Source organism: Canis lupus, chromosome 35, assembly GCF_048164855.1.
Source record: "Canis lupus baileyi chromosome 35, mCanLup2.hap1, whole genome shotgun sequence".
Lineage (NCBI taxonomy): Eukaryota > Metazoa > Chordata > Mammalia > Carnivora > Canidae > Canis > Canis lupus.
The window spans coordinates 29,309,411-29,315,982 of NC_132872.1; the positions used below are offsets into that span (position 1 = coordinate 29,309,411).

A 6,572-nucleotide genomic window follows, 5' to 3' on the forward strand; every position below is an offset into this window, starting at 1 on the left:
ATGACCAAAATATTCAGATTCGACGAAAAAAAAGAGAAGGAAACAAAGAAACGAAAGAAAAGAAAAAAGAAAAGGAAAGAAAGAAAAAAATGAGATAGGATTCTCATGGAAAAGGAATCCTGTCCCTGCTTAGTTCAAATGCTTTCATTCAAAAATCACATATTAAGCAGCAGAGTATTCCAAATCCATGGTGACCACGAAGACACAGGGGTAAACTATCCTAAACTTCAGATAGGAAAATGTCAAAGAAGTTAAGTGAAAGATGTACATGGTCATGTACTTCAGACTTTCAATAGGGAAAGTTCAGAGAGTTTGGAGATCACTTGAAATTGAATTTCCACCTTGAAATTACTAAATAAATAAATAAGTAAATAAATAAATAAAACCAAAACACCTCATCGAGGAGAGTGTCTGAAGATCCACAATGGTTCCATCAAGACAACTTGGATGATTTTAACTTTTAAATTTACACGTAGAAATGGGTTTCAGAGAATTTTCACCAAGCACAAATATGAAAGGAACATGAGCCTGTGAGAACAGTGCCAGAAAATCAAAAGGGAATAGGTTTATGAATAGACTGTATAAGGAAAACAAAATGTTTTAAAGTTACAGTTATATCCAGAACAAGAACAAAAGAGTTTACCTGCAACACGTCTAGCGGGATTTCATAAATTGAATATGTGACACAAAATGGGATTCTGAAATTTTTCGTTTACTTCCATAGCCTCTGACCAGGAGAATCATCTTTAGCCTGGAGAAGGTGGAATAAATATCGGTAAAAAGCAATCAAACCTCAGGATATGTAAAGAGATGATAGGATAGCACTTGGCTTCTCTAAATGATTTCAAGACTCCAGGCCTAAGAAGATTATATACCCAAGTATGGTAAAAACCTGCAGATGAGATAGTGAACTGCATGAACGGAAATTTCTTATCTTCCAGCCACTGCACTGGGGAAAGTAGATGTGACCAGCAGTCCAGAGTTAGCAACATTTAGTCCTAACTTTCAAAATGAAAGGAAAAGATAGAGTCTTAGAAGAATTTGTTATAATTTGTGTGTGTTCCCACCATTCGAAACCAAGAGCAAGGCCATTAATACATCCTCACCTCTGAGATGCTTACAAGTAGAAAGAGACATGGCTTAGGATCAGTGGCTCCTTCATTCTTTTGTGAAAACCTGTGTTCCTTGAAGAGAGGATGTTGAGTCGCAGATGCCACTAGTGCCCATCAAATATTCAAAATATTCTGCTAGGGCGCCTCGGAGGCTCAGTCAGTTAAGCATCTGTCTTCAGCTCAGGTCATGACCCCAGGGTCATGGGATGGAGTCCTGCATCAGGCTCCCTGCTGAGTGGGGAGTCTGCTTCTCCCTCTATCCTCTCCCCTTCTCATGCTCTCTCTCTTGTTCACTCTCTCTCTCTCAAATAAATAAAATCTTTTTTAAAAATTAAAAAAATTATTCTATAGTTCCTAGCCTCTTTAGCATTTAATTTAGAACCATGTGACAAGTTCAGGCTAATGAATTATGAGCGGAAGCAATATATTCTATTGTTTCTAGACTGAGACAATTTAAAAGCCAGATTCCTCCTCTAACTCTCTCTTTCTCTGCCACAGATTGAGGCGGTGACATCATAAGATGGAGAGAGCCTGGTTCCCTGAGTCATTAGAGAGAGGATAACCTCTGACAACTCACATCAGAACTTATGTGAATGAAATAGAGACTTCTGTTGTGTTAAGCTACTTGTATTTCATGATATCCTAGGGTAGCTAGCATCAATTCTCCTTCTCTCATATAATTACTCCTGTGACTACCAAGTTTAGTGACAGAAAAAGCCTTGGACATCATGAGAGTAGAATTTTAATTTCACTTACAGGAAGTTTTTACCAACTGGCTGGTATCTCTCATTGTTGCAAAGTAGCCACAAGCAGTTCCAGGCCTCATATCTGCATATCTTATTTTCCAGAGCAAGAGAAAGATTTATTTTGTCTCCAGCAATATTCTATCTTTTACTCTGAGTGGGCTGTCCCTGAGCCAGTCACTGACATAGAGGGTCAAATTATACTGATCAGCTTCAACCCATCAGGGCCCAAGTCTGGAGAGATGAAGGATCAATCCTCCCCTAACCTCACTGTTGCTAAAGGTCAAGGGGAAGTTGCAATGATCCTGGGAGAAAAAAGCATGAAATATACTAATGAGGTCTCAAATATTTGTTAGATTTTTACTCTCTCTTGTTCAAAATGTCCATAATGATTTAATAACACATTTAGTGGAGTCATAAATCTTGTAAAGAAAGTCAGTCTGTTAGATACCACAAATAAGGTTCAAAATGTTAATAATGAGTTTGAATAATCATTTTAAGTTCATCAGCGTAAATGTTTCTTAAATAGAAATTTAAAAACCAGTATATAAGATAAAAGTCTTAAGGATCTGGACTTCGATTTTATTTTATTTTTTTTATTATTATTTTTTGGACTTCGATTTTAAAGGAGTACTTATATAAATATAGGATCAGGATTGATAAAGATTAGTATCAGCTCCTGTAAAATATTAGCGGGTTATAGATAACAGGAAACATAATCAATCAGCAATATGATGAGACCATCCAACAAGACGGAAATTTAGATTTTCAAATGGACATGAAAAAACCTACAATGATAAAGCGAAAAAACACATTTTAATTTGTATAAATGAGACCACTCTTAGAATCTATGGAAAATTATGAGAATCACAATTTTAGAGAAATATTGAAAAAATCAGAATCCATTTGGAAAATAATGAACAAATTAATGAAGGAACTCAAAACGACATCAATTTTGGAGTAATTGAAGAAATTGTGGATGCTTAGTCATGAGAAAGGGGCTTACAAAGAATTTGTTTACAATCGTCAGATTATCTGAAGTGCTGTATATGGAAAAAGACGCAACTTGTTTAGAGGGAATCTCTGTGATAAAAAGGTTGAAATACAGAAACACAAATTTAACCCTATACCAGGAGGGCTTTGTAAGTCCCAGGTGTTCACAAAGGGAAGAGGCTGCCTCAGGGCGGGAAGCTTTCTCCTCTCCAGGGTGAGTTCAAGCAGAACTAGGACTTTCACTTGTCAGAGGTGATACAGAAAGAGAGAAGCATGTGACGACAGTTGAACGACAGGATTTTTAAAATCCCTTTAACGTCAGTGTTTCTAGGATAATATGAAGTGAGCTAGACCCCACTACTCTGTAGAAGCAGTCTGTTTTAGTGCTTCATTCCCTAAAGATGCTGCAATTCCACCACATTGTTTCGGGGAGAAAGAAAGAAAATGGCAACTTTAAATGACCTCTGCTTTTCTAGTTCATGAGAGATTTCATGAATTTTATGATTCCTAAGGACACAGAGAACATGCATTAATTCCACTAAGAAAAAAAAATTTATGTAAATTAGTATCAACTCATGAAATGCCATCTTCTGCTCATTAACTGAGATGACAATATTGATTAAAATACAGTGTTTAAGGGACACCTGGGGGGCTCAGTGGTTGAGCGTCTACCTTCAGCTCAAGGCATGACCCCAGGGTCCTGGGATCGAGTCCCACATCGGGCTCCCCGCAGGGAGCCTGCTTCTCCCTCTGCCTGGGTCTCTGCCTCTCTCTGTGTCTCTCAGGAATAAATAAAGAAAATCTTTTTAAAAAAGAAAAATACTCTGTTTTTAAAGAACTCTATCTATATCCTTTGTTTAAAGCTAGAGTTTCTCCAGGGTCATTCACTGTGTTACTCAGAAAGATAAAACCAAGCCAAAGAGTGGCTAATCTTTATTTCAGCAGTGCGGTCACCTTGCAAAGTCACAGGCCACTGTCTGGTTTGTCCAGCTATGACCAACCAGTTTGCAACGGATTTTCTACAGCACTTCTCCCTTAACCTCAACAAACAAAACAAACCAGCAAAAAAACAGAGTATCAGTTTGTGGCATTGTAGTTCCTTTTACCTGGGATGAAGCCGCCAAACGCTAAAGATCAGATTCTTAGATAAAATTTAGGTAACAGGACTAAATAACAATGTAGTTTCCACCAGTGGAAAATCATCTCATTGGAATAAACAAAAAGAAAGTAATTCATCTCACATTTTTTCCCACACCGAGCAGTATCTGCAGAAAGTTCTTTACCTGAAGTATCTGCAAATTATGTGCACCTCTTTAGAGATCTTTAACATGCACCAAAGGTCTTCTGGAGAAAGTCCAGGTCTATACCTGTGACGGAGGGAACTTCCCTAAAAATCTGCCTACCCCCAAGTTTTTTCAAAGTTACATTGTTTATGTAAAGTTAAAGCTGCCTCTTGCTAGGCTTCTCCTTCTCCAACAGCCGGTATGAACTAAATGGACAGGCTTCTGTCTCTAAACAAACCCCCTGATAATTCTGAAGGAAGCTTTAAAGACTTCACATTTACAAGAAGTGAATTATTTGAGGTCATGTATAACAAATTCTCTTTGCTCTCAACAGGACTGATCTAAGAAGCAGAAAAAAAAAAGAAAGAAAGAAAGAAGAAAGAAAAAAAGAAAGAAAAAAAGAAAGAAAGAAAGAAAGAAAGAAAGAAAGAAAGAAAGAAAGAAAGAAAGAGAAAGAAAGAAAGAAAGAAACCTGCCCCCTCGAGCTCAGATAAGCTACTTCCCTGAGGGGAACAGTGAATAGTCCCCGTTTCAAGAACAATTTACTGGAGACTTTATGACACTAAGGGGAATATTCAAGAACTATTCCTTGATAAGCATAGTAGAAGATCTTTGGCTGTCACAAAGCAGACATATATTTGGAATTGAACTATGAAGTACATTAGATTACTTCCCAAATTACTAAAAAGGAACAGATTCTATTTTTTTTTAAGTCCGTCCAACTTTTTGGCAAATTACATTGTTAAATATTTACGTTGAGACATTTTTCAGCAAGGAGTTTTGTGGGGAAAGTAGGGAAAATCCATACATTTGACAACTTATATAATATGAACTTTAGTAAATTTCACGTTCCTTTAGCTGATATCTATATAGAGTTTTGCTTTTTTGTTTTGTTTTTCAGTAATATCCTTCATCAGGGTAACAACAAAAACGCTATTTACCTTACTCAGGACTCAGTCCTAGTACATCTGATACTTAGTCCCTTGTCATCAACCTGAGTCTGCAGTTGGATGGGTTTAGGAACTTGGTGCCTCAGAGCCAATCTGCAGCGGAAAAGGGTCTGTGCTGACTGGGACTTTCCAAACCCCAAGGGCTCTTGCGGGGCCAAAGGGAGAGCCGCTACCTAAGCTCAAGCAACTTATTCCTGTAGAGGAATTAAGAACTTTTCCCGAAGAAGCCACAACTTGGATTTGGGGGTAAAATTCCTCAATTTTGAAATATTAGAATCTGTACCTCACGACTTAAAAAAAAAAAAAAAACAACTGTGCCGAGCAGTATTATGAACCCGGCCGCAACGCACCTGGAGCTGAAGGAAACCTGACCACAGTCGCCCGCTGCGGGTGCACCTGCCGCCTGGGCAGGCCCGAGCGGGGAGAGGGAAGCCGGCCCGACCTCAGCCCTGCGCCCTGCGCCCTGCGCCCTCCTTCCAGTCCACAATTCTTCAGGTCGTATTTCTTTTTCCTTCCTTCCCAGCTCACCTCGGCATGTTCTTCTTCCTTGAGGAAAAGCCACCCAAACCGGAGGAACATAATGAGAAGTACAACAGGAAACCAACCTGGAGCTATTTACGTAGGCCTTAGAGTCCACGATCACTCATTTTCTTTTTTTTTTTTTTTTTGTTTCAAAGATTTCTTTTTTAAGATTTTATTTATTTGAAAGAGAGCACAGCACGGAGGGGCAGGAAGAAGGGCAGAAGCAGGGAGCCCTAGGCGGGACTCGATCCCAGGCCCCCGGATCGTGCCATGCCAGTGAGCCCAGTGCTTCACCGACCGAGCCAGCCGGGCGTCCCCAAGGCTTATTGTTTGAGAGGCGGGGAGCGAGCCCGGGAAGGGGCGGGGGGGGGGGGGCGCGCAGAGGGAGAGAGGATCTGCCCAGCCGGGGGCTCCCGCTTAGGACCCGAGGTCGCAACCCACGTTGGAACCAGGAGTCCCTGCTCCACGGGCTGCGCCGCCCCGGCCCCCCGCGGCCGCTCCCTCGCTAAGGGCGTTTACACCTTGGATGCCCCCCCCCCGGGCCTCGACTCAGCTTCACCTGGGAGGCCCTCAGGGGCCGCAGCGCAGTGACCAGGAAGGCTTTCGGGAGGGACAACGCCGCTGGGTAGAGCCTGACGCCCGCGTCGCTCCGACAGTCCTCACGGTCCGGCTCGTGCTTCAGGGCGACCCCGGCCGCTGGTCAGCGGGACCCAGCCAAAGGCCGCCGCCCGGGAGGGGGAGGAGCGCCCCGTGGCCGCGACCCCGGGGAGGGGGGAGGGGGAGGAGCGCCCCGTGGCCGCGACCCCAGGGTGGGGGGAGGGGGGAGGAGCGCCCCGTGGCCGCGAACCGAGGGGGGGAGAGGAGCGCCCCGTGGCCGCGACCCCGGGGAGGGGGGAGGAGCGCCCCGTGGCCGCGACTTCAGGGGGGCGGGGAGAGGAGCGCCCCGTGGCCGCGACCCGGGAGGGAGAG

General features: G+C 42.7%; 1 long non-coding RNA gene across 1 annotated transcript; it reads right to left on the bottom strand.

Annotated features, from left to right (window-relative positions):
- Positions 1-642: 642 nt before the first annotated feature.
- On the bottom strand, positions 643-6,290 carry LOC140624803 (uncharacterized). The gene is made up of 3 exons (XR_012024245.1): positions 6,163-6,290; positions 5,432-5,627; positions 643-751 (listed from the first exon to the last, which is right to left on the bottom strand). It is a non-coding gene; the product is annotated as an uncharacterized lncRNA (long non-coding RNA).
- Positions 6,291-6,572: the final 282 nt, after the last annotated feature.